We start from the raw sequence: 26,928 nt of genomic DNA, 5'->3' as shown, positions 1-26,928 counted from the left end.
CAGATAACTTCACAAGTAAATTCTGTTAAACGTTTAAGGAAGAATTAAGACCAGTTCTATACAAACACTTCCAGAAAATTGTAGAGGAAGAAGTACTTCCTCACTTACTTTGTGAGCTCAGCATTGCCTTCTTACTCAAACTAGACAGACATTATGAGGCAAGAAGACTACACAGAAATAACTCACATGAGCATACATACAAAAGTTCTAGCCATATTTTAGCAAATTGAATGTAAGAGTTTATTTAAAAAATACATCATAATTAACTGGGGTTTATTTCAGGAATGCAAAGTTGGTTTAACATTTAGAAAGCAATTGTTGTAATTCACTACATTAAGTAAAAAAGAAAAACTATATGATCATCTCAGAAAACTGGGGGCAGGGGAGGCAAGCATTTGATGATCTAACCTTCATTCTGGGTAGTCACTTCGAGAAAACTAGGATTAGAAAGGAACTTCTTCAGCCCAGTGAAGGATGTCTCTGAAAAAACTGTAGGTAGCATCATATTTAATGGTGAAAGATTGAATGCTTTTTCCCTAAGACCAGCAACAAAACAAAGATGGCTACTCTCACCACTTCTGTTTCACAGTGTACTGGAGGTTCATTGCAGCCAATACAGTCAAGAAAAAGAAATAGGCTGGGTCTGGTGGCTCATGCCTGTAATGCCAGCACTTAGGGATGCTGGAGAGCAGGAGTGGATCACTTGAGGTCAGGAGCTCGAGACCAGCCTGGCCAACATGGTGAAACCCCGTCTCTACTAAAAATACCAAAAAAAATAGCCCGGCATGGTGGCGGGTGCCTGTAATCCCAGCTACTCAGGAGGCTGAGGCAGGAGGATCACTTGAAACTGGGAGGGTAGAGGGTGCAGTGAGCCGAGATCACACCACTGTACTCCAGCCTGGGCAACAGAGCGAGACTCCATCTCAAAAAAAAAAAAAAGAAAAGAAAAGGCATCCAGACTGGAAAGGAGGAAGTAAAGTATCTTCTTTGTAGTTGACATGATTGTCTGTAGAAAATCTGATGGAACTTGCAAAATTTCTGGGACTAAGTGAGTTTAGTAAAGTTGTGGATTACAGAGTCAGTCTATAAATATCAATTGCATTTATTTAGCAGTGAGCAGTTGGAAATTGAAATGTAATAAAACCAGTACTATTGATAATAGTATCAGATATGAAATACTGTTAACTACACAGCATCGTAGAAAGTAAGTAAAGAAGACTTAGGTAGGTGGGGAGATACCCTTTGTTTATGGGTGAGAAGACTCATTGTTGCTAAGATGACAATTATCCCTAAATTGGTCAGTATGATTCCAGTCAAAATGCTAGCAGGCCTTCTTTTTTGGCGGGGGGGAGGTGGGGATAGAAATTGGCAAGCTGATTCTAAAATTCGTGTGGAAATGTAAAGGACGTAGAATAGCCAAAACAGCTTTGTAAAAAGAAGAACAAAGTTGGAGGTCTAATGCTATCTGATATCACAATTTATTATAAATCTAAAGTAGTCAAAACAATGTTGTATTTGTATAAGGATGACAAAATAGATAATGGAATAGAACAGAGTCCAGAAGTAAGCCAGTACATAAATGGACAACTGAATTTTGACAAGGTGCAAAGGCAGTTCAGCAGAAAAAGGATAGTCTATTCAACAAATAATGCTGGCACAATTGGATATCCAAATGCAAACAAGTGAACTTCAGTCTATATTTTGCACTGTGTGGGAAAATGAGCTCAAAATGAATCAAAGACCTGAATGGTCAATCCTAAAATTACAAACTTTTGGCAAAATTAGGACAAAATCTTTAACTTGAGTCAGGCAAAATTATTTTTAGTTACAACACCAGAAGCATGATCCATAAAATAGCACATTGATAAAAATGATTTTTTATCAAATTGAAAATGTGCTCTTCAAAAGAGAATTCAATTCTTCTTCTTTTTTTTTTTTTTTTTTTTTTTTTTTTTGAGATTCATTCTGTCGCTCAGGCTGGAGGCAGTGGTGTGATCTTGGTTCACTGCAACTTTCACCTCCCAGGTTCAAGCAATTCTCCTGCCTCAGCCTCTCAAGTAGTTGGGACGACAGGCATGTGCCACCATACCTGGCTAATTTTTGTATTTTTAGTAGAGATGGGGTTTCACTATGTTGGCCAGGCTGGTCTCGAACTCCTGACCTCAGGTGATCCACCCACCTCAGATTCCCAAAGTGCCGGGATTACAGGTGTGAGCCACCACACCCGGCCGAAGAGAGAATTCTTAAGAGAATGAAAAGACCAGCTGCAGGATGGCAGAAAATACTTGCAAATCAAATATGTGGTTAAGGTCTTGTATATAGAATATATGCTAGTGAACTCTCAAGTAAACACCAGCAATCCAGTTTTTTGAAATCTGCAAAATATTTGATAGATACCTCACCACAGAAGATACGCTAAGTATATGAAAAGATGTTTAGTCCTTATATTATATATATTTTTTTTATTTAACAAAGATATTTAATGCTGCCAAAAAGTATAAAAATACAGTAGGAATGGCAGTACAATACAAAGTAATCTCTCCTAATTTATTTCTTGTACATCTTTCTACATTTCATACATGCATTATAAACACTTAACATCCAGTTAAATGTTCTGCAAGATCTTATGCTGGTGGATGCTCTTCATCCCCTGGATGTCAAGTTTACTTTGTAAACAAACAACTGTGAGGCAATCTAGAGGGTTAGCATGCCTCACTTTAGTTTCTGGAGTGGGCTTCAGGTCTTGCTTTGCATATCAATGGTTCCAAATTTATAGGTGCAGAATATTCTCAAGTCATAAATATTAGGTGTCTGTCAATCTTGGCCTTTTTCTTTTTCGTTCATTCTCATTTAGCCTGTATTTCATCTGCTGCACCTTCTGAGCTGTGGTGGCCTTTCTGTCCTCTCAGATACATTTCCATAGAACACTCTCATTGTTCTCCTCCATTGTATCTTGCATTTTAGAGGAAACTCCTGTACATCAGTCACCTGTCAGTTTTTCTTCTTCTAGACCTATTCTGTTCCCATTGTATTTTTCAGCCATTATTTTGTTTGGTGAATGATGCAAAAGCAGGAGGTAGTCTTCCTTAGAAAGTTCTTTCCATTGTTTCTGTATACTAGAATCTCCCTTTACACATTTTGCTCCTTCTATTATAGCCATGTGTGAGAATCTCAGTTGATCTGGGGTCTGAGATAAGACCCATTCGGAATTTTCTCATGTTCAGTAACATTTGTTTAATGTTAATATCATCTCCTTTTTCCATCAAAACAAGTGTCTACCAGAGGGAAGGTGCTGGAGCGTCCAATGCCTGCACTACAGTGGATCACCGCAGGTCCATGGTCAGGGTTCAAGGAGCCAGATTCTCTCACTTTAAACAAGAAATTGAGAAATGAAACTGGTGATTGAGGGACTCTAAAATCTGGCCAAGTAGTATAATGAAAGTGAGATATTGTTCTGATTTCACCACTATTGATATTTTCTAATTGTGGTAGATGTACTGTATAATACGACTTCACATCTTCTGACAAGAGCTTCACACTGAATCCTGTTTCTTTAAACAGCATCTCTTGGTCATCTGTTGGCCAGTACTGTGCACATTTAACCGATTCTTTCTCCACAATGCGGTTCAGCATGACAACTGCTTTGGTCTGCTGCCAAACCATAAGCCAGCAATGGCAGCATGTGTTAGGAAGTGGACCCTGTGTTAAGATGTAACTCCTTTGTGCCTCTTCTATGTCAGCTAAGCTGGCATTAATATAATCATTCTCAGCATTTTGCAGTTTGACACAACGGTGATCATCAAGTACAGCAGCTGCCAGCGATGCTGAGCATCCAGCTCCTTGAACTCCCGCTTCATGGTGGTGGGCATGGCAGCAGGAGCGAGCTGGTGCGAGCAGAGCCTGTGCCAGTGGAGAGGCTCAGGCCCTGCACGATCCGCGGAGAGCCCATATTACATTAATTATAATGTTAATAGTCACTAAAGAAATGGGAATTAAAATCAGTGAACTAGCACTACCTATCTAAAAGACTGACCACACCAAGTGTTCGAAAAGATGTGAAAGACTAGAACTGTATACTTTGCTTTCAGGACTGTAAAACAGTACAACTACTTTAGGAGACAAGTTTGGTCGTTTCTTAAAATGTTAACACACAGTCTGGGCACAGTGTCTCACTTCTGTAATCCCAGCACTCTGGGAGGCCGAGGCGGGTGGATCACTTGAGGTCAGGAGTTTGAGACCAGCCTGGCCAACATGGTGAAACCCTGTCTCTGGTAAAAATACAAAAATTAGCTGGGCGTCATGGCATATGCCTGTAATCCCAGCTACTCGGGAGGCTGAGGCAGGATAATCCCTTGAACCTGGGAGGTGGAGGTTGTGGTGAGCCAAGATTGCACCACTGCACTCCAGCCTGGGCAACAGAGTGAGACTCCGTCTCAAAACAACAAAAAAAAGAAGTTAACGTACACTTCCCAGCAGTTCCACTCCTAGGTATCTACTGAAAAGACTTGTGTACTAATGTTCACGGCAGCTTTATTTATGATAGTCACAAACTGGAAAAAAATGGAAAAACAAATTGTGATGTAACTATACTATTTAGCAATATAAAGGAATGAACTATTTATTGATAGTCACAACAATAGAGATGAGTCTCAAAATAATTATACAGAGCTAAAGAAGGCAGACACTGGCTGGGCACCGTGGCTCACGCCTATAATCCCAGCACTTTGGGAGGCTGAGGCAGGTGGATCACCTGAGGTCAGGAGTTCGAGACCAGCCTGGCCAACATAGTGAAACCCCATCTCTACTAAAAATACAAAAATTAGCTGGCTGTGGTGGCGGACACCTGTAATCCCAGCTACTCAGGAGGCTGAGGCATGAGAATCGCTTGAACAGGAGGCGGAGGTTGCAGTGAGCTGAGATTGCGCCACTGCATTCCAACCTGGGTGACAGAGTGAGACTCTGTCTCAAAAAAAGAAAAAAAAAAGAAGGCAGGCACTTTGGGGGTGACTAAGTATGTTCCCTATCTTGGTTTTTCATAGGTGTATACTATATATGTACTTTGAATGTGTATAATTTATTGTGTGTAACCTATATATAAATAAAGGTTTTTGTTTGTTTGTTTTTTACATTGAGATGGACGGAGTCTTGCTGTGTTGCCTAGGCTAGTCTTGAACTCCTGGGCTCAAGCTGTCCTCTCACTTACAGGTACACACCACCAACAACCCATTTAGTCTGTCACGTAATTAATAGACTAAAATTTAGCTTTTGTTTTTGGACCAAATAAAACTGTTTTAAAAAAATTTTTTTAATTAATGCAGGCTGGGTGTGGTGGCTCACGCCTATAATCCTAGCACTTTGGGAGGCCAAGGTGGATGGATCACCTGAGGTCCAGAGTTTGAGACCAGCCTGGCTAACATCATGAATCCTTGTCTTTACTAAAAACACAAAAATTAGCTGTCGTGGTGGTGGGTGCCTATAATCCCAGCTACTCGGGAGTCTGAGGCAGGAGAATTGCTTGAACCCAGGAGGCAGAGGTTGCAGTGAGCCTGGTTTTTCAGCAGTTTTACCGATAACACTTGGATCTTTAGTATTTTCTTCTTTTTCCGTTTTAAAAGACAACCTTGAGGAGAGAGAAGGTAGATATGAATGGAAGAATAGGGGAAGGACAATGATTTGGATTGGTTTGAAACGGCCCCTAATATGTTGCTTTTGAGGAGTAGTATTTTTCTAAACGGAGTAATACTTGGGATTTTGTAAATTCAATTTGATGAGGATCTTAGAAGTAGCTTGCTGCTATTGCAGAGTTATCTACAGCTGCTCCAGAAGGCTGATGGCTACATGGCTGGATTTGATCCATGCACAGAGGTAGAGAGTGCCTTACTTTGCGTATTACTCACATCTGTTGCACTAAAGCAGTGCTTTCTGGCTGGGTGCGGTGGCTCGTGCCTGTAATTCCAGCACTTTGGAAGGCTGAGGCAAGCGGATTGCATGAGCTCAGGAGTTCAAGACCAGCCTGGGCAGTGTGGCAAAACCCCATCTCTACAAAAACAGCAACACCACCAACAACACACACACACAAATTAGCCAGGCATGGTGGCGCACACCTGTAGTCCCAGCTACTTGGAGGGCTGAGGTGGGAGGATCTCTTGAGCCTGGGAGGTTGAAGTTGCAGTGAGCCAGTATCACACCACTGTACGCCAGCCTTGGTGACAGAGTGAGACTGTCACAAACAAACAAACAAACAAAAAAAAAACAGTACTTTCTGAAGTAGAATCTATCCATTTTTGTTCTAGGCGAGAGGTTGGCAAACCTTCTCTAAAGGCCCAAAAAGTAAATTAAAATCTACGCTTTGCAGGCCATGCAGGCCATGCAGGTCTCTGTTGCAGCTATTCAGTTCTGCCTTTGGAGTGTGAAAGCAGCCATAGACAACACATAAATGGATGAGTGGCTGTGTTCTGTTAAAATTTTATTTACAAAAATGGGGCTGGATTTAGCTTGTGGGCTAGTTTGCCAAACCCTGTTCTAGGCCACCAGTGTTTCCTCTTTGGGATATTTGACATTTTCTGCTTAATTTTCCAGTGGTGGCTCATTGCAAATAAAACAAAGTGGCACCCTATCACTTGCAGCTGCTGTGCTGTGTTTAATGGCTTTTACTGGTGATAGTATGTAATAAGTGAATGACGTGAACTTTAAGAAGTAGAATAAGGCAACCTTAGCTTTTTTCTCTCTCACAGTCTGCATGCAGCTGGTTGATGAATTCAGGCACTTTTACTTTGAAAAGTCTCTGGAATTAGGTTTTTTAATGTTCATATTTATAATTTCTTGGCTGCAGTAGGATAACCTTATTGCTCCTTCTGCATTTAAGGTTCTCAAATTCGTCAGATGTCCACAAATGTTACCTAAGTTACCTTTCTAAAATAAAAGTATTGTGGTACACTTCTCTGTCTATAATTATACAGGGACTCCCAGTCACCCAGAACAGTGGTTCTTAACTGCTTTTTATTCCCGAGTCCTTTTGAAAATCACTAATAGCTATGGATCCAGGAGAATGAGTTTATTTTTGTGTGTGTTCATGTACACAGTTTTCATACTTTGAGGGAATTGGGCAATGTATGGCCCTAAAGTTTTATTCATGTCTCTTAGTTAGGAAATCTTGATTTACATTAAAGTACATTTCTTTCCATGCTGTTGTAAGTGCTTCATGAGCTGGCTAGAGTCTATCTTTGTAATTTATCTTCCATGTTCACACACACAGACACACACACCCCATACCCCTCCCCCCAAACCTTTGTGCTTTTTTCTACAAAGAACCAACATTCCTCCGTTGTGGCAATTTCTTCCATTCTTGTGGCTTTGCAAATAGCATTTCCTCGTGCCAGGATTGCCCTTACCATAAATTTCCCTTCCATATGCCCATTTTCTACTTGTTAAGACTCATCTCAGATACCAGATTCTCTGTGAAGATGTTCCTGACATCTCTTCCTTGGCAGACAGAAGTAAATATGAAGGAATTCTAGCAAATGAAACAAATAGGGACACCTTTTTTCAGAGTGGGAAGATGGAAGGAAGGTTTCTTGGAAAGCTTTATTTGCTCTTCTTGAGAGAGAACACTATTCCATAACCTTCTGAACCTCTTTAAGCCTCCTTTTCTAAACTGATTATCAATTTCTTAAATTGATTACATTATTGATAAATAATAATATTTATCTTAGAGGAGTATTAGAATAAATGAAGAACAGTGTTTCAATCTCTGTAACACCTCAATACTTATACAGGAAATTCCCTTCTTCTGGTCATTGGGTGGCCTCCGGAACTTATGCAGGAAGGAGTAAGTGTATCTTCAGAGACCTAGTACTCTCAGTTCTTAATAAAAATGTTCTGATGAAAAACTAGGTCATAAATTTACTAGAACATTTCTTGAAATCCTGGTGAAATTAAAGTATGTGGGTAAGCTACAAGTCACTATGCAAATATTTATGTTGTTATAGATATTGTTACTTTTAAAAGACCAGAGGGATCTTTACTATTAGAGCAAAAAACGTTTTTTTCCTAGTCAGTTGCTGATAGATTAGATTCCTGGCTTTCACAAATTAACACTTATAATTGTGGGTTCTCACTATTCCATCCCATGAATGACAGGGAGGATGCATGGCATATGACAATTTGTAATTTACTGAGCCCAGATTGGTCCTAGTCTACTACCTAGTAGGTAAATCTCAATTTGATTTGCTAATCTCTACTATTTGTGTAGTAATTTTTTTTTTTTTTTTTTCTGAGACAGGGTGTCACTCTGTTGCCCAGGCTGGTGTGCAGTGGCACAGTCTTGGCCCACTGCAGCATTGACCTCCCAAGCTGAAACAATTCTCTCATCCCAGCCTTCCAAGTAGCTGGGACTATGGGACTATAGGCATGAACCACCATGCCCAGCTAATTTTTAATTTTTTTTTTTTTGTAGAGATGGGGATCTCACTTTGTTGCCTAGGCTGGTCTCAAACTCCTGGGCTCAAGTGGCCCTCCCACTTCCCTCTCCCAAAGTGCTGACATACAGTTGTGAGCCATGTTGCCTGGCCATAGTAACTTTTGTGGCCAGCACTATCTTTCTGCAGCTACTCCTACTGCTGGTGATCAAAGAGAAGCAAAAAGCAATAGCTGTAGAAGGAATTTAGAGTAAATTAAAGAGTAAAATGTAACATTTCGTGATGGCTTAAATTCATGGTGCGTATGAGTCACCTTTACAGTTTATATAGTAATGTGAGTAAGTATAAATTATTTCAATCTTCTTAGAATCATTAAAGGTCTGAAGGAGTTAAAAAATAATTATACTTTAATGTTTTATATACCATAATAATACTCTCCAATTTGGATATCTTTCAAGTTGTATTGGAAAAAATACTTCATAAACTGATACCAAGGGTCTATTGTAGTTAAAGTCATTGCTTAGGTATCCATTTGTTGAGACTTCTGAATTCAGTATGGTCTTTCTCTCTTTTTCTGTTTCTGTATATATCCTTCTGAATGGAATTTGTAAGATATAATTTAATAGTTCATTAATATGGACTCTGCCTTTTCATTGTGTACAGTCCAGGCTTTTCTATTATTGTGACAAACATTGCCCTTTATTTCTTCAGACTCAGTTCCTGATGCTTCCCACCTCTGTTTACATTTGCCCTCTGTACTGTGCTTGAACTACTGGCAGTCCACTGAATATGAGAAAGGATTTCACTGTTCCTTTGTACATACTGTTTCCTTTGTCATCTTATTCAACTAAAGAACTTTTATTAGAAATGAAGAAGGAGAGAAACTAGTTATTTTACCCCCGGCCACTCACACATTTCCACAGCATTTAAACATTCAGGAAGGACTGATGGAAAGTGCCGAGGATTAGCAAACAGAAGACTTGAATTTAAGATCTACCTGTGCCATTAATTGGTTATGTGGACTTGGCAAGATCACATGACCTTGGCATTGGATTTATGTTGTCTTATGTAAAATCAGGATTGGAACAAAGCAGTGGGTTAGCAAATTTGTCCTTTTTTTTCTGCCTTCGTATTCTTTCATTCTTACACATTTGAAAGATACAACACTTTCTCATCACTTTACAATGAATTCCTACAGCCATGATTCTCTATGGTATTCGGGGGTGGGACATGGGCCCTGAGACGAGTCAAATATTAAAATTAGAGAAGACCTGGGGGTTTGAAATGCACCCTGAGTTGAGATCTCTAAAATATCTTCCGTCTCCTAAATAATATTCATCTGTATTATTAGCACGAGGCAAAAATGTATGGATATATGAGCTTAGGTCCAAAAAGCTGTTCCTCAGCTCATTTTGTCTCAAGTCCAGATTGATGCTAAACAAGTGATCACTAACGCCATCTGTTGGTGGTAACAGTTGTACTTTTTCTTTTAAAAGTTATGTTGTGGCATAATGTTCACCATAATACTCAAACAAAAATGTTTGAGACCAAGCGTCTCTGTCTTATTGTGGAATGGAATTAGATATACTTAGGTACCAAATGCTTTAAGCAGGAAGAAAAGACCGTAAAACACTTCAGTTGTAACAGTACCTGCATTAGAGTTGTACTGTGTATTGGATGTATAGCTTTGTTGGTTTCTGTGAAAATTTGCAGGTTGAAGGTTTTTTTTTTTTTTTTTGAGATGGAGTCTCACTCTGTCGCCCAGGCTGGAGTGCGGTGGCGCAATCTTGACTCACTGCAATCTCCACCTCCTGGGTTCACGCCATTCTCCTGCCTCAGCCTCCCGAGTAGTCGGGACTACAGGCGCCCACCACCACGCCCGGCTAATTTTTAATAGAGACAGGATTTCGCTGTGTTAACCAGTATGGTCTTGATCTCCTGACCTTGTGATCCGCCCACCTCGGCCTCCCACAGTGCTGGGATTACAGGTGTGAGCCACCGTGCCCCGGCCTGCAGGTCGAAGGTTTTTAAGTTGAGGAGCTTCTGTATAATTTGGGAGAATTTACGGTGTATTAGGGTTCTCCAGAGAAACAGAATGAATAGGATGTGTAATATATTTTATTATATATATAAAATGCTTATATAATTACATACAATATATAATTTCTTATATAGTATATATTACAAGGAATTGGCTCACATGATCCTAGAAGCTGAGAAGTCCCAAGCCATTGGTAAGCTGGAGACCCAAATCAGTTAATATGTAATTCCTGACTGAGTGTGAAGGCCTGAAAAGCAGGAGAGCCAGTGGTATAAGTTCTAGTCCAAAAGCCAGCAGGTTCTAGACCTGAGAAGAGTTTTGTTGTTTCAGTCTTGAGTCCAAAGGGAGGAAAACACCAATGTTCAGTTAAAGCACTCAGGCAGGCAGAGTTCCCTCTTACAGCCTTTGTGTTCTATTCATACCCTTAACAGATGAGGTCTGCCACATTGGGTGGGCAATCTGCCTTACTCAGTCTACTAATCCAGATATTTATCTCATCCAGAAATACCCTCAAAGACACATCCAGAATAGTGTTTGACCAAATGTCTGGGCACACTGTGGTTCAGTCAAGCTGACATGTAAAATTATTCAAAATAATAGAGAACTCCTATATACCTTCTACTAAATTTACCAGTTTTTGTTTGTTTGTTTGTTTGTTTGATTGTTTTGAGACGGTCTCACTCTGTTGCCCAGGCTGGAGTGCAGTGGTGCAATCTCAGTTCACTGCAACTTCTGCCTCCCAGATTCAAGTGATTATCCTGCCTCAGCCTCCCGAGTAGCTGGAACTACAGGCATATGCCACCATGCCTGGCTGATTTTTGTGTTTTTAGTAGAGACAGGGTTTCACTATGTTGGCCAGGCTGGTCTTGAACTCCTGACCTCAGGTGATGTGCCTGTTTTGGCCTCCTAAAGTGCTGAGATTACAGGCATGACCCAATGTGCCTGGCCAGTTCACCAGTTTTTAACATTTTGTCACATTTCCTTTTTTTCTTTTTATTTTTTTCCAATGCATGTGTGATTTTTTTTCTTTTATGATTTCAGTTTTTATTTTAGATTCATGGGGTACATGTGTAGTAGATTTGTTACCTGGGTATATTGTGTTATGCGGAGGTTTGGGGTATGATTGATCCCATCACCTTGGTAGTGAGCATAGTACCCAGTAGTTAGTTTTTCACCCCTTCCCCCTTTCTCTCACTCCTCCTTCTAGTGGTGCCCAGTATCATTACCATCTTTATGTCCACGAATACCCATTGATTAGCTCCCACTTATAAGTGAGAACATGGCAGTATTTGGTTTTCTGTTCGTGTGTTAATTTGCTTAGGATAATGGCCTCTAGCTGCATCCATGTTGCTGCAAAGGACATGATTTCATTCTTTTTTTATGGCTGCATAATATTCCATGGACCACATTTTCTTTATCCAGTCCACCGTTGATGGGTACCTAGGTTGATTTTATATGTCTTTGCTATTGTGAATAGTGCTGTGATGAACATAAGAGTGCGTGTGTCTTTTGGTAAGAACAATTTATTTTCTTTTGAAAGTTTACCCAGTAATGGGATTGCTGTGTCAAATGGTAGTTCTATTTTAAGTTATATGAGAAATTTCCAAACTGCTTTCCATGGTGGCTGAACTATTTACATCCCCACCAACAGTGTGTAAAGCCTTCCCTTTTCTCCATAGCCTCCAACATCTGTTATTTCTTGACTTTTTAATAATACCCATTCTCACTGGTGTGAGATGGTATCTGATTGTGGTTTTGATTTGCATTTCTCTAATGATTAGCGATGTTGAACATTTTTATATGTTTCTTGGCCACTTGTATGTCTTCTTTTGGGAAGTGTCTGTTTGTATCTTTTGTCCCATTTTTTTGCTTGTTCGATTGTTTAAAACATTCCTTATAAATTTTGGATATTAAACCTTTGTCAGATGCGTGGTCGTTCAGTATTTTCTCCCATTCTATAGGTTGTTGACCCTGTTGATTGTTTTCTTGTGGAAGAGCTCTTTAGTTAGGTCCCACTTGTCAATTTTTGTTTTTGTTACATTTGCTTTTGAGGGCTTAGTCATAAGTTATTTCCCAAGGCACATGTCCAGAATGGTGTTTCCTAGGTTTTTTTCTAGTATTCTTATAATTTTAGGTTTTACATTTAAATCTTTAATCCATCTTGTTAATTTTTGTATATGGTAAAAGGTAGGAGTATAATTTCATTGTTCTGCATATGGCTAGCCAGCTATCCCAGCACTATTTATTAAATAGGAAGACTTTTCCCGTTGCTCATTTTTGTTAACTTTATATAAGATCAGGTGGCTGTAGCTGTTGGCTTTATTTCTGGGTTCTCCATTCTGTTCCATTGGTCTGTATGTCTGTTTTGTACTAGTACCGTGCTGTTTTGGTTACTTACTGTAGCCTTACGGTATAGTTTGAACTCAGGTAATGTGATGCATCACACTTCGTTCTTTTTGCTTAGGATTGCCTTGGCTACTTGGGTTCTTTTTTGGTTCCATATGAATTTCAGAGTAGTTTTTTTCTGGTTCTGTGAAAAATGTTTGTAGCTTTATAGGAATAGTGTTGAATGTGCAGATTGCTTTGAGCAATATGGCCATTTTAATTTGGCCATGTAGTTTACTTACCACAGGCTACTTTGGCCTATAGTTTACTTGTTTTGTTGTGTTTTTGCCAGGTTTTGGTATCAAGGTGATGCTGGCTTCATAAAATGAGTTTAGGGCAGAGTCCCTCCTCGATTTTTTTGATTCTTTCAAACCAGCAGCATGGAATGCTTACCCATTTGTTTGCGTCATATGTGATTTCTTTCAGCAGTGTTTTGTAGTTTTTGTAGAGATCTTTCACCTCCTTGGTATTTGTTTGTTTGTTTTTTCTATGTATTCCTCGGTATTTTGTTGTTGTTGATTCTATTGTAAATGGAATTGTGTTCTTGATTTGGCTCTCAGCTTGAACGTTATTGTTGTATGGAAATGCTACTGATTTTTGTACGTTGACTTTGTATCTTGAAACTTTACTGAGTCATTTAATCGGTTGTAGGAGCCCATTTGCAGTCTTTAGGGTTTTCTAGGTATAGAATCACATAGTGGAGAGAGCTAGTTGGACTTCTTTTTTTCCTATTTGGATGCCTTTTATTTCTTTCTCTTGTGCGATTGTTCTGACAAGGACTTCCAGTACTATGTTAAGTGAGAGTGGGCATCCTTGTCTTGCTCTCAAGGGGAATACTTTTAGCTTTTGCCTGTTCAGTATGATTGGCTGTGGGTTTGTCATAGATGGCTCTTATTATTTTGAGGTATGTTCCTTTGATGCCTAGTTTCTTTGAGGGTTTTTATCATAAGGGATGTTGGGTTTTATCAAAAGCTTATTCTGTATCTATTGAGATGATCACAGGGTTTTTATTTTTAATTCTGTTTATGTGGTGAATTACATTTATTGATTTGTGTATGTTGAACCAACCTTGCATCACAAGGATGAAGCTTGCTTAATCATGGTGAATTAACTTTTTGGTGTGCTGCTGGATTCGGCTTGCTAGTCGTGTGTTGAAGATTTTTACGTCTATGTTCATCAGGGATATTGGCCTGCAGTTTCCTTGTTTTGTTGTGTTTTGCCAGGTTTTGGTATCAAGGTGATGCTGGCTTCATAGAATGAGTTAGGAAGGAGTCCCCCCTCCTTGATTTTTTGGAGTAGGTTCAGGAAGACTGTTACCAGTTTTTCTTTGTATGTCTGGTAGAATTTGTGAATCCATCTGGTCTAGGGCCTTTTTTGGTTGGTAGGCATTTTATTACTTATTCAATTTTGGAATTTGATATTGGTATGTTTAGGGTTTCAGTTTCTTTCTAATTCAATCTTGGGGGGTTGTGATTTTCCAGGAATTTATCCGTTTTCTCTAGATTTTTTAGTTTGAGTGTGTACAGGCATTCATAATAGTCTTTGAGAATCTTTTGTATTTCTGTGGAATTGGTTGTAATGTCACTTTTGTCAATTCTGATTGTGCTTATTTGGATCTCCTTTCTTCTTAGTTTATCTATCTGGTGGTCTGTCAATCTCATATAACCTTTCAAAGGACCAACTTTTGGTTTCATTGATTCTTTTAATTTTTAATTCTTGGGGGTGTATAGTAGGTATATATATTTAGGTGGTACATGAGATACTTTGATAGAGGCATACAGTGCATAATAATCATCTCGTGGTAAATGGGGTATCCATCCCCTCAAGCATTTATCCTTTGTTACAAGCAATCCAATTATATTCTTTTAGTTATTTTAAAATGTACAATTAAATTATTATTGCCTATAGTCACCCTGTAGTGCTATCAAATACTAGGTCTTACTCATTCTTTCTAACTGCTTTTTATACCTATTATCTGTCACTTCCTACCCCCCTGCCCTCATCCCCTCCACTGCCCTTCTCAGCCTCTGGTAACCATCCTTCTCTCTGTCTCCATGAGTTCAATTGTTTTGATTTTTAGCTCTCACAAATAAGTGAGAACATACAATGTTTATCTTTCTATGTCTGGCTTATTTCACTTAACATAATGACCTCCAGTTCCATCCATGTTGTAAATGACAGGATCTAAATCTTTTTATGGCTGAATAGTACTCCATGATGTATATGTATAATATTTTCTTTATACGTTCATCTGTTGATGGACACTTATGGTGATGTTGAGAACTTTTTCATATGCCTCTTTGCCAGTTATATGTTTTCTTTTGAGAAATGTCTAGTCAGATCTTTTGCCCATTTAAAAAATCAGATTATTAGATTTTTTTTCCTGTAGAGTTGTTTGAGCTCCTTGTATGTTCTGGTTATTAATCCCTTGTCAGATGGGTAGGCTGCAAATATTTTCTTCCATTCTGAGAGTCGTCTCTTTGTTGATTGTTTCCTTTGTTGTGCAAAAGCTTTTTAACTTGACGTGATCCTATTTGTCCATTTTTGCTTTGGTTGCCTGTGCTTGTGGGGTGTTATTCAATAGATTTTCTCCCAGACCAATGCTCTGGAGGGTTTTCCAAGTGTTTTCTTGTAGTAGTTTCATAGTTTGAGGTCTTCGATTTAAGTCTGTAATCATTTTGGTTGATTTTTGTATAAGGTGAGAGTTAGGGGTCTAGTTCCATTCTTCTGTACATGGGTATCTATCTGGTTTTCCCAGCCCTGTTTATTGAAGAGACTGTCCTTTTCCCATTGCCAGTGAATGTTCTTGGTATCTTTGTTGAAAATGAGTTCACTGTAGGTGTGTGGATTTGTTTCTGGATTCTCTGTTCTGTTCAGTTGGTCTATTTGTGTGTTTTTATGCCAGTAAATGCTGTTTTGGTTACTGTAGCTCTGTAGTATAATTTGAAGTCAAGTAATAGGATTCCTCAGTTTTGTTCTGTTTTTTTTTTTTTTGCCCAGGATTGCTTTAGCTATTCTATGTCTTCTGTGGTTCCATATAAATTTTAGGATTGTTTTTTCTATTTCCATGAAGAATATTATTGGTATGTTGATAGGGATTGCATTGCCTTGAATCTATAGATTAGTTGGTGTGGACAAGTTAAAAATATTGATTATTTGAGTCCGTTAACATGGAATATCTTTCCTTTTTTTTTTTTGGCATCCTCCTCAATTTCTTTCATCAGTGTTTTATAATTTCATTGTATATATCTTTTACTTCTTTGGTTAAATTACTTCCTATGTATTTAATTTTTTTTGTGGTTCTTGTAAATGGGATTACTTTTTAAAATTTCTTTTTAGATTGTTCACTGTTAGCATACTGAAATGCTACTGATTTTTGTATGTTCATTTTATACCCTGCAACTTTACTGAATGTTTATCAGTCCTAATAGTTTTTTGGTGGAGTCTTTAGGTTTTTCCAAAAATAAGATAATATTGTCTGTAAACAAGGATAATTTGCCTTCTTCCTTTCCAATTTGAATGCCTTTTATTTCTTTCTCTTGTCTGATTGCCCTAGCTAGGACTTTCCAGTACTGTGTTGAATAACAGTGGTGATAGTGGGCATCCTTGTCATGTTCCAGATCATATTGTATGGTTGATGGGTGGAGTATTCTGTAGGTGTCTGTTAGGTCCAGTTGGTCTGTGTCAAATTTAAGTCCAGAATTTGTTAGGTTTTTGCCTCAATGATCTAACGTTGTCATGGGGATGTTGAAGTTTCCCACTACTATTTGTGTGGCTAAGTCTTTTCTTAGGTTTAAAGGTACTTGTTTTGGGTGCTCTAATTTTGAGTATGTATATATTTAGGATAGTTAAGTCTTATTAACTGAATATTTTATCACTCTGTAATGCCCTTGTCTTTTTTTACTGTTGTTGGTTTAAAGTCTGTTTTCTGTGATATAAGAATAGCAACCCCTGCTCTTTTTTGTGTTCCCTTTGCATGATCTTTCTCCAGCTCTTTACTTTGAGCCTATGGGTGTCATTAGATGTGAGATGGGTCTCTTGAAGACAGCGACGGATGGGTCTTGTTTTTCTTATCCAGTGTGCCACTCTGTGTCTTGAGAACTCTGCTGTTAGACTGATGTGGTTCCCTTTGTACATGATCTGACCTTTTTCTCTATTTGTCTTTAAGATTATTTCCTTAGCATTGACTTTCAACAGTCTGATGATGATATGCCTTGGTGATGTTCATTTTGGATAGTGTCTCACAGGTGCTCTGGATTTCTTATACCTGGATGTCTCTCTCTTTAGCAAGATTAGGGAAATTTTCTTGAATTATTTTCTCAAATATATTTTCCAGGTGGTTTTCTTCTTCTCTGTCTCTTTCAAGAGTGCCAATAATTTGTAGGTTTGGTCAGTTTACATAATCCCGTATTTCTCAAAGACTTTATTCTGTTTTTTTTTTTTTTTTTTTTTTTTTTGAGAGTCTTGCTGTGTCACCCAGGCTGGAGTGCAATGGCACAATCTTGGCTCACCGCAACCTTTGCCTCCCAGGTTCAAGCGGTTCTTGTGGTTCAGCCTCCCAGGTAGCTGACGTTACAGGCATGTGCCACCATGCCTGGCTAATTTTTGTGTTTTTTAGTAGAGACAGGGTTTCGGCCATGTTTGCCAGGCTGGTCTCAATCTTCTGGCCTCAAGTGATCTGCCCACCTTGGCCTCCCAAAGTGCTGGGATTACAAACATGAGCCAGCACACCTGGCCCGACTTTGTTGGTTTTAAAAATTATTTTTACTGTCCCAGCTACTTGGGAGGCTGAGGCAGGAGAATGGCGTGAACCCAGGAGGCGGAGCTTGCAGTGAGCGGAGATCGAGCCACTGCATTCCAGCCTGGGCGACTGAGCGAGACTCTGTCTCAAAAAAAAAAAATAAAAAATTCTTTTTGCTTTATTTTTGCATGACTGGGTTTGTTTGAAAGTCTCGTCTCTTCTGTTTGGTTCAGTTTATTGATAAAGCTTTCCGTTGTTTTTGTTTGTTTGTTTGTTTGTTTTCTAGGCAGAGTCTCGCTCTTTTGTCCAGGCTGAAGTGTAATGGCGTAATCTCGGCTCACTGCAACCTCCACCTCCCAGGTTCAAGTGATTCTCCTGCCTCAGCCTCCCAAGTAGCTGAGATTACAGGCACACGCCATCACGCCTGGCTAATTTTTGTATTTTTAGTAGACACGGGGTCTCAACATGTTGGCCAGGCAGGTCTCAAACTCCTGACCTCAGGTGATCCACCCACCTTCGCCTCCTGTTTTTAAATTTAAGTTCTTTAGTTCCAGAAGCTCTGATTGATTTTTAAATTTTATTTTATTTTAGTGTCAGGGGTATTTGTTATGTAGGTCAATTGTGTTTTGAGGGGTTTGATGTACAGATTTGTTTTGTTGCCCAGGTAATAAGCATAGTACCCAGTAAGTAGTTTTCAATCCTCACTGTTCTTCCACCCTCCACTCTCAAGTAGGCCCTGGTGTCAGTTGTTCCCCTCTTTGTGCCCACTGTACTCAGTGTTTAACTCCCATTTATTAGTGAAGAACATGCAGTATTTTGTTTTTGGTTCCTGTGTTTCACTTAGGATAATGGCCTCCAGCTCCATCCATGTTGCTGTAAAGGACATGATGTCACTCTTTTTTATGACTGTGTAGTATTCCATGATGTATATATGCCATATTTTCTTTATTCAGTCTACCGTTAGTGGGCATTTAGGTTGATTCCACGTCTTTGCAATTGCGAGTAGTGCTGCAGTGAACATACATGTGCATTTGTCTTTGTTTTGGAACAATTTATATTCTTTTGGGTATATACTAAATAGTGGGATTGTGGGTTGAATGGCAGTTCTGCTTTGGGATCTCTTGAGAAATTGCCAAGCTGCTTTCCACAGTGGCTGAACTAATTTACATTCCCACCAGCAGTGTATAAACATTTCCAGTTCTCTGAAGCCTTGCCAGCATCTGTTATTTCTTGACTTTTTAATAATTGCCATTCTGACTGGTGTGAGATGGTATCTCCTTATGGTTTTGATTTGCACTTCTCTAATGATAGTGATGTTGAGCGTTTTTTAATATGCTTATTGCCCATATTTAGGTCTTTTGAGAAGTATCTGTTCATGTCCTTTGCCCACTTTTTAATGGGGTTGTTTTTTGCTTGTAAATTTGTTTAAGTTCCTTATAGATTCAGGATATTAGATATTTTTCGGTTACATAGTTTGAAAATATTTTCTTCCATTCTCTAGGGTATCTGATTACTCTGATAGTTTCTTTTGCTGTGCAGAAGCTCCTTAGTTTAATTGGGTCTCATTTGTCAGTTTTTGTTGCAATTGCTTTTGGAGTCTTTGTTATGATATCTTTGCCAGGGCCTATGTCCAGAGTGGTATTTCCTAGGTTATCATTCCAGGGTTTTTATAGTTTTAAGTTTTACCTTTAAGTCTTTACTCCGTCTTGAGTTGATTTTTGTATTTATATATGGTGCAAGGAAGGGGTCCAGTTTCAGTCTTCTGCATATGGTTATCCACTTATCCCAGCACCATTTATTGAATAGGGAGTCTTTTCCCATTGCTTGGTTTTGTCAGCTTTGTGAAAGATCAGTTTGTAGGTGTATGGCCTTATTTTTGTGCTCTCTATTCTGTTCCATTGGTTTGTGTGCCTGTTTTTGTAGAAGTGTCATGCTGTTTTGGTTACTGTAGCCTTGTGGTATAGTTTGAAGTTGGGTAATGTGGTGCTTCCTGCTTTGTTCTTTTTGCTTAGGCTTGCATTCACTGTTTGGGCTCTTTTGAGGTTCTGTATGAATTTTAAAATAGTTTTTTCTAATCCTGTGAAGAATGTCATTGGTAGTTTGATAGGAATACCATTGAATCTTTAGATTGCTTTGGGCAGCATGGCCATTGGCCAACAATATTGAGTCTTCCTAGCCATGAACATGGAATGCTTTTCCATTTGTTTGTGTCCTCTGTTTCTTTGAGCAGTGTTTTATAATCTTCATTGTAAAGATAGTAAACCTCTCTAGTTAGCTATATTCCTAGGTTTTTAAGTCTTTTTGTGGCTATTGTGAATGGGATTACATTTTTGCTTTGGCTCTCAGTTTGGATGTTGGTGTATAGGATTGCTACTGATTTTTGTACCTTTGTACTTTGTTCTCATTCGTTTCAAAGAATTTCTTGATTTCTGCCTTAATTTCGTTATTTACCCAGAAATCAGTCAAGAACAGATTGCTTAATTTTCATGTAATTATACAGTTTTGACTGAGTTTCTTTAGTATTGATTTCTATTTTTACTACACTGTAGTATGAGAGTGTGCTTTGTATGATTTTTTTTAAATTTAATGAGGATTGTTTTATGTCCAATTGTAGGTTGAGTTTGAAGTATGTGCCTTGTTCAGATGAGAAGAATGTATATTCTCTTGTCTGTGTGGAGTGTTCTGTAAATGTGTTAGGTCTATTTGATCAAGTGTTGAGTTCAGGTCCTGAATGATCTGCCTGTTGTCAGTGAGGAGCTGAAATCTCCCACTATTATTGTGTGTTTGTCTGTGTCTCTTCATAGGTCCCTAAGAACTTGCTTTATGGATCTGGCTGCTCCTGTTTTGGGTGTGTATATATTTAGAATAGTTAGGTCTTGTTGAACTGAGCCCTTTACCATTATATAATGTCCTTTATTTATTTATTTTTTAATCTTTGTTTAAAGTCTGTTTTGTCTGAAATTAGAATGGCAACCTCTGCTTTTTTCTATTTTCCGTTTGCTTGGTAGATTTTTCTCCATCCTTTTACTTGGAGCTTGTGGGTGCCACTGCGTTTGAGATGGGTCTCTTGAAGACAGCACACAATTGGGTCTTGCTTCTTTATCCAGTTTGCCACTCTGTGCCTTTTAATTGGAGCATTTAGTCCATTTACGTTCAAGGTAAGTATTGAGATGTGTGGATTATTTCCTTTTGTCATGTTGCTAGCTGGTTATTATGCAGACTTGTGTGGTGCCTTTATAGTGTTACTAGCCTGTGTACTTGTGTATTTTTATAGTGGCCAGTAACTGTCTTTCCTTTCCATGTTTAGCACTCCCTTCAGGACTTTTTGTAAGGCAGATCTGGTGTAATGAAATCCCTTAGCGTTTGCTTTTCTGAAACGGATATTATTTCTTCTTTGCTTATGAAGCTTAGTTTGGCTAGATATGAAGTTCTTGGTTGGAAATTTTTTTCTTTAAGAATGCTGAATATAGGCTGGTATGGTTTGGCTCTGTGTCCCCACCCAAATCTCATGTTGAATTGTAATCCCCAGTGTTGGAGGTGGGGCCTAGTGGGAGGTGATTGGATCATGGGGTGGTTTCTAATGGTTTAGCACCATCCTCCTAGTGCTGTCTCATGATAGAGTTCTCACGAGATCTGGTTGTTTGACAGTGTGTAAAACAACCAGATCCCCACTTTGTGTTCTCTCTCTCCTGCTGGCCATGTGAAGATATGCTTGCTTCCCCTTTGCCTTCTGCCATGATTGTAAGTGTCCTGAGGCCTCCCCAGAAGCAGAAGCTTGCGCAGCCTGTAGAACCAGAGCCAATTAAACCACTTTTCTTTATAAATAACCCAGTCTCAGGTATGTCTTTTTTTTTTTTTTTTTTTTAATAGAGTCTTGCTCTGTCGCCCAGGCTGGAGTTCAGTGGTGCAATATTGGGGGAATTTCAGCCCCCAATATTTTATGTGGGTCCTTTTCTATTTTCCCTAAGTGTTGGCCAGTCTGAGAAATAAAGGGAAAGAGTACATAGGAGAGAAATTTTAAAGCTGGGTGTCCGGGGGAGACATCACATGTCAGCAGGTTCCGTGATGCCCCCAAAGCTGCAAAACCAGCAAGTTTTTATTAGTGATTTTCAAAGGGGAAGGGAGTGTACGAATAGGGTGTGGGTCACAGAGATCACATGCTTCACAAGGTAATAAAATATCACAAGGCAAATAGAGGCAGGGCGAGATCACAGGACCGGGGCGAAATTAAAATTGTTAATGAAGTTTCAGGCACACATTGTCATTGATAACATTTTATCAGGAGACAGGGTTTGAGAGAAGATAACCAGTCTGACCAAAATTTGTTAGGTGGGGATTTCCTTGTCCTAATAAGGCTGGGAGCATTACAGGAGACCGGGGCTTATTTCGTCCCTTATCTACAACTGTAAAAGACAGACGTTCCCAAAGCGGCCATTTCAGAGACCTCCCCTTGGGAATGTATTCTCTTTCTCAGGGATGTTCCTTGCTGAGAAAAAGAATTCAGCGATACTTCTCCTATTTGCTTTTGAAAGAAGAGAAATAGGCTGTGTTCCACCCGGCCCACAAGCAGCCAGACTTTAAGGTTACCTCCTTTGTTCCCTGAACATCGCTGTTATCCTCTTCTTTTTTCAAGGTGCCCAGATTTCATATTGTTTAAACAATTTGTGCAGTTAACGCAATCATCACAGGGTCCTGAGGCAACATTCATCCTCAGCTTACGAAGATGACGGGATTAAGAGATTAAAGTAAAGACAGGCATAGGAAATCACAAGAGTATTGATTGGGGAAGTGATAAGTGTCCATGAAATCTTCACAATTTATGTTCAGAGATTGCAGTAAAGACAGGCATAAGAATTTTAAAAGTATTAATTTGGGGAACTAATAAATGTCCATGAAATCTTCACAATTTGTGTTATTCGGCCATGGCTTCAGCCGGTTCTTCCATTCAGGGTCCCTGACTTCCTGCAACAGTGCAATCTCAGCTCATTGCACAACCGCCTCCTGGGCTCAAGCGATTCTCCTACCTCAGTCTCCTGAGTAGCTGGGATTACAGGTGCCCACTACCACACCTGGCTAATTTTTTTTTTCATTTTTAGTAGAGATGGGGTGTCACTGTGTTGGCCAGGCTGGTCTTGAACTCCTGACCTCAAGTGATCTGCCAACCTCAGCCTCCCAAAGTGCTGGGATTACAGGTGTGAGCCACCACACCTAGTCAGTGTGTCTTTATAGCAGTGTGAGAACTAACCAATACATAGGCCCACAATCTCTTCTGGCTTGTAGGTTTTGGGCTCAAAGTACAGCCATTAGCCTGATGGGGTTCCCTTTGTAGGTGACCTACCTGCTCTCTCTGGCTGCCTTTAACATTTTTTCTTTCATTTTGACCTTGGAGAATCAGATGACTGTGTGTCTTGGGATTGGTCTTCTTGTGTAGTATTTTTCAGAGGTTCTCTGCATTTCCTGAATTTGAATGTTGTCCTCTTTAGTGAGGTTGAGGAAATTTTCACGGATAATGTCTTGAAATGTTTTCCAAGTTGCCTGCTTTTTCTCCCTTTCAGGGATGTCAATAAGTCGTAGAGTTGGTCTCTTTACATAATCACATATTTATTGTTTTTTTTGTTTTTGTCTGAGTTATTTTGGAGAGCAGGTCTTTGAGCTCTGAAATTCTTTTCTCATCTTGGTTGATTTTGCCATTAAGACTTGTGATTGTTTTCTGAAATTCTTGAAGTGAGTTTTTCAGTTCCTTCAGCTTAGTTTGGTTCTTTCTTAAAATGACCATTTCGTCTTTTATCTCCTGTATTGTTTTATTGTATTTCTTAGAATTTTTTGATTGGGCTTTGACTATTTCCTGAATGTCAATTATCTTCATTCCTATACGTATTCTGAATTCTATTTCTGTCATTTCAGCCAGGTTATGAGTAATTGCTGGGGAACCAATGTAGTTGGAGTTAAGAAGACAGGACAGTCTGGCCTTTTGAGTTTTTTGTACTGGTTCTTTCTCATCCATGTGGGCTGATAGTTCTTCAGTCTCTGAAGTTGCTGTCCTTTGGCTTTTTTTTTTTTTTTTTTTTTTGCTTTTATCTTCTTGGATGCCCTTGGAGGTTAGATTATGGTATAAGGTGGGTTCAGTCGACTGGTTTTGAGTCTAGTCTGCTCTTGGGTTGTGGAGGAGCCCCCTCTGTTTACTGTCTCTATGCCTGCATTTCTTTTATTGGATGTTCTGGTCCATGGGGCTCCCTCATGCAAAGGCCATATCCTTGCCAGGTAAGCCCTATTCTGCTGTTCATGTGCTCCCCAGGAATCACAGGGTTGTGCCTGCCTATAGAATTCGGGCAGAAGCGGGACTGCTGGGCTGGAAGCTGTTGCAGGTATGGCCTGTCTGGCTACAAGAGACCAGGCCAGGAGTGGGTGGAGTTGACCACCCTGTCATCTGAGTGTTTCCAGGAAGATGGGAGGCTGTGCTCCTCAACAGATTCAGGCTGAAGTAGGACCACTGGACTGGAAGCTGTAGGAGGTGCAGCTTGCCTGGCTACCAGTAGCAGAGGTGGGTGGGGATGCCCACCCTGCCATCTAGGTACTTTCTAGGATAACGGGAGGCTTGTGCCATCCAGCTGAGTTCCCACAGAGCACAACTATAGGCCAGAAGCTGTCTCGAACTCCTGGGCTTATAGTGATGCCCCCACCTCAGTCTCCTAAAGTTCTGGGATTATAGATGTGAGCTACTGTATCTGGCCTGATTTCTTTTTAAGATGTTTATCTCTTCCTTTATTTCCTGGATTGCCTTAGAAGTTTCTTTGTGTTGATATTCGACCTTGTCTTGGATCTTGTTGAGCTTCCTTTTAGTCCGTGCTTTGAATTCTTTATCTGTCATTTCTGAGTTTCCATTTTGGTTAGGGACCATTGCAGGAGAGCTTGTGTGATCCCTTGGTGGTGTCACTGTATTCAGATTTTTCATGGTGCAGAATCCTTGTGTTGGTTCCTTCTCATCTGGAGACATTGGCACTTCAATTTTTGTAATTATTTTTGTGCAGGTAGAATTTTTTCCTTCTTTCTCTGTGATATTATTTTTTCTTCCTTCCCTTTCCCCACTCCCTAGGGGGTGTGACTATAGAGAATGCTGGGTAGGGTCTTTTGACTTCTGTAACCATAAGCACTTCTGTTGGCAGGTTTTTAATTGGGATATGCAGTTCTACCTATCAGCCAGTAGATGGCGCTTACGGGTAAGAGCTAGCTGTGGCCAAAGTGGCTGGGTGTATACTTGATCCTTGTTTACTGGGAGATGCTCTCTGTTGCCTCAGGAAGTGGGCTGATTTGTGGAGTAAATAGTGGTCTGTGCTCCCTCCTCAGTCCTGGGGAGGTGTGGGGAGGGGTGGAAGGTGGGCAGGGCTGGACCAAGCAGGTCCACCTACAAGTCCCCCAGTGGCAGGCACAAAAACCAAGGCCAAAGGAGAATCCAGTGGGTGGCCACCAAACGCCCAGAAGTGTGTCCAGGTGTGGAGCTGAGAAACCTCCTTGACCCCAAGTTCTCTACACATAGATAGGGGCAGCCTAAACTCATAATCCAGGAGAGTGTATGCTCCAGATGCTTGGAGATATGCCTGGGGCCTGGGCATGGAGCAGAGATAGCCGCCCATGCACCAGGATCTCTGCACAGGAATGGTAGGGTGGCTCAGGCTGCTGTTCCAGATGAGCAGGTGCTCCAGATGCCTGGAGATCTGCCTGGATATGAAGCAGAGATGGGGACCCCCTGCACCTGGATCTCTGCACAGGAAAGGTGGGGCTGTTCAGGCTACCAATCCCAGCAAATGAGTTCTTTGAATGCCTGGAGATCTTCCTGGGCATAGAGCAGAGAGGCCCTGCTGCACCATGATATATACCCAGGAAGGGTGGGGCAGGTCAGGCTGCTGAAGCAGGCAAGTGGGTGCTTTGAATGCCTGGAGATCTCCCTGGGCATGAAGTGGAGAGGACCCACCATGCACAGGAAGGATGTGGTGACTCAGGCTGCTAGTCCATGCAAGCAGGTGCTCCAAATGCTTGGAGATCTGCCTAAGCGTGAAGCAGAAAGGGCCCTACTGCACCATAATCTATGCACAGAAAGGGGGTAGGTTGGTTCAGCCTGCTGATCCTTGCAAAGGGATGCTCTGAATACCTGGAGATCTGCCTGGGTGTGAAGCAGAGAGGGCCCTGCTGCACTATGATCAATGTCCATGAAGGGTAAGGTGGCCCAGGCTGCTGGTCCAGGCAAGTAGGTGCTCCAAATGTCTGGATTTATGCCTGAGGTGGAGTGGAGAGGGCCCTGCTGCGCCATGATCTTAGGAGAGTGTGCTGGGGCACCCAGCAGTGATATACGTAGACTGGTTTCAGGTCATCAAGCTGGCAGCTCTCCCCACGCATCCAAGGCTTGCGGTGGGGGAAAGCACAGTTCCAACACCCCAGTTAGCTTCAGGGATTAGGAGCAACAATGTTCTCTTCCTTGGCCTGGGTTGCTCAGATCCCCAGGGAAAAGATGTCACAGAGAGAGGCTCTCTGCCTTTCTTGCATACTGGGGCCTCACTCACTTTTATCAGCCTGTGTTCTCCTTCCCAGGCTCTGGGTTTATGATTCCACTGGGTTTCTGTTTTCCTTCCTGAATTAAAGCTTACAGAGTCAATTGCTTCTTTTTTTTTTTTTTTTTTTTTGAGACAAGGTCTCACTCTCTTGCCTAGGCTGGAGTGCTGTGGCATGATCACGGCTCACTACAGCCTCAGCCTCCCAGGCTCGGGTGATTCTCCTGCTTCAGTGTCCCAAGTAGCTAGGACTACAGGTGCGCACCACCATGCCTGGCTGATTTTTTGTTTTTGTTTTTAGAGATAGGATTTTACCGTGTCACCCAGGCTGGTCTTGAACTCCTAAGCAGAAGTGAAGCAATCCACCCACCTCGGCCTCCCCAAGTGCTGGGATTACAGGCTTGAGCCACCATGCCCAGCCCACAGTTGATCTTTATGCACTATCTTGATATTTCCAAGTGGTTGATGCATGCTAAAAGCCTCTAATCAACCATGTTGGGGGAAAAAAGATGCCACATTATCTTTATCATTCACTTTATTTTCTCTGTCACACATATACATACTGTTTTCCTGAAATATTTAAGATTAGTTTGCATACTTCATACTTTTTTTTTTTTTTTTTTCCTGAGACAGTCTCGCTCTCTTGCCCAGGCTGGAGTGCAGTGATGCAATCTTGGCTCACTGCATCCTTAGCCTCCTGAGTAGCTGGTACAATAGGCACCCACCACCAGGCCTGGCAAATTTTTGTATTTTTAGTAGAGACAGGGTTTCACCATGTTGGCCAGGCTGGTCTCGAACTCC

The 26,928-nt window shown here is 40.4% G+C and overlaps 1 protein-coding gene and 1 pseudogene across 4 annotated transcripts in view; one reads left to right on the top strand and one right to left on the bottom strand.

Moving 5' to 3' along the window:
• The window catches only part of RALGPS2 (Ral GEF with PH domain and SH3 binding motif 2), a 224,168-nt gene that overhangs the window by 17,691 nt on the left and 179,549 nt on the right, over positions 1–26,928 (top strand). The window lies entirely within an intron of this gene.
• Positions 2,744–3,958, bottom strand: LOC116812516 (tyrosine-protein phosphatase non-receptor type 2-like; annotated as a pseudogene).

Source organism: Hylobates moloch, unplaced genomic scaffold (genome assembly GCF_009828535.3).
Source record: "Hylobates moloch isolate HMO894 unplaced genomic scaffold, HMol_V3 SCAFFOLD_8, whole genome shotgun sequence".
In the NCBI taxonomy this organism is placed as follows: Eukaryota; Metazoa; Chordata; class Mammalia; order Primates; family Hylobatidae; genus Hylobates; species Hylobates moloch.
Note: the sequence above shows the minus strand (reverse complement) of the source record. Positions and strands in the feature narration are given on the sequence as shown.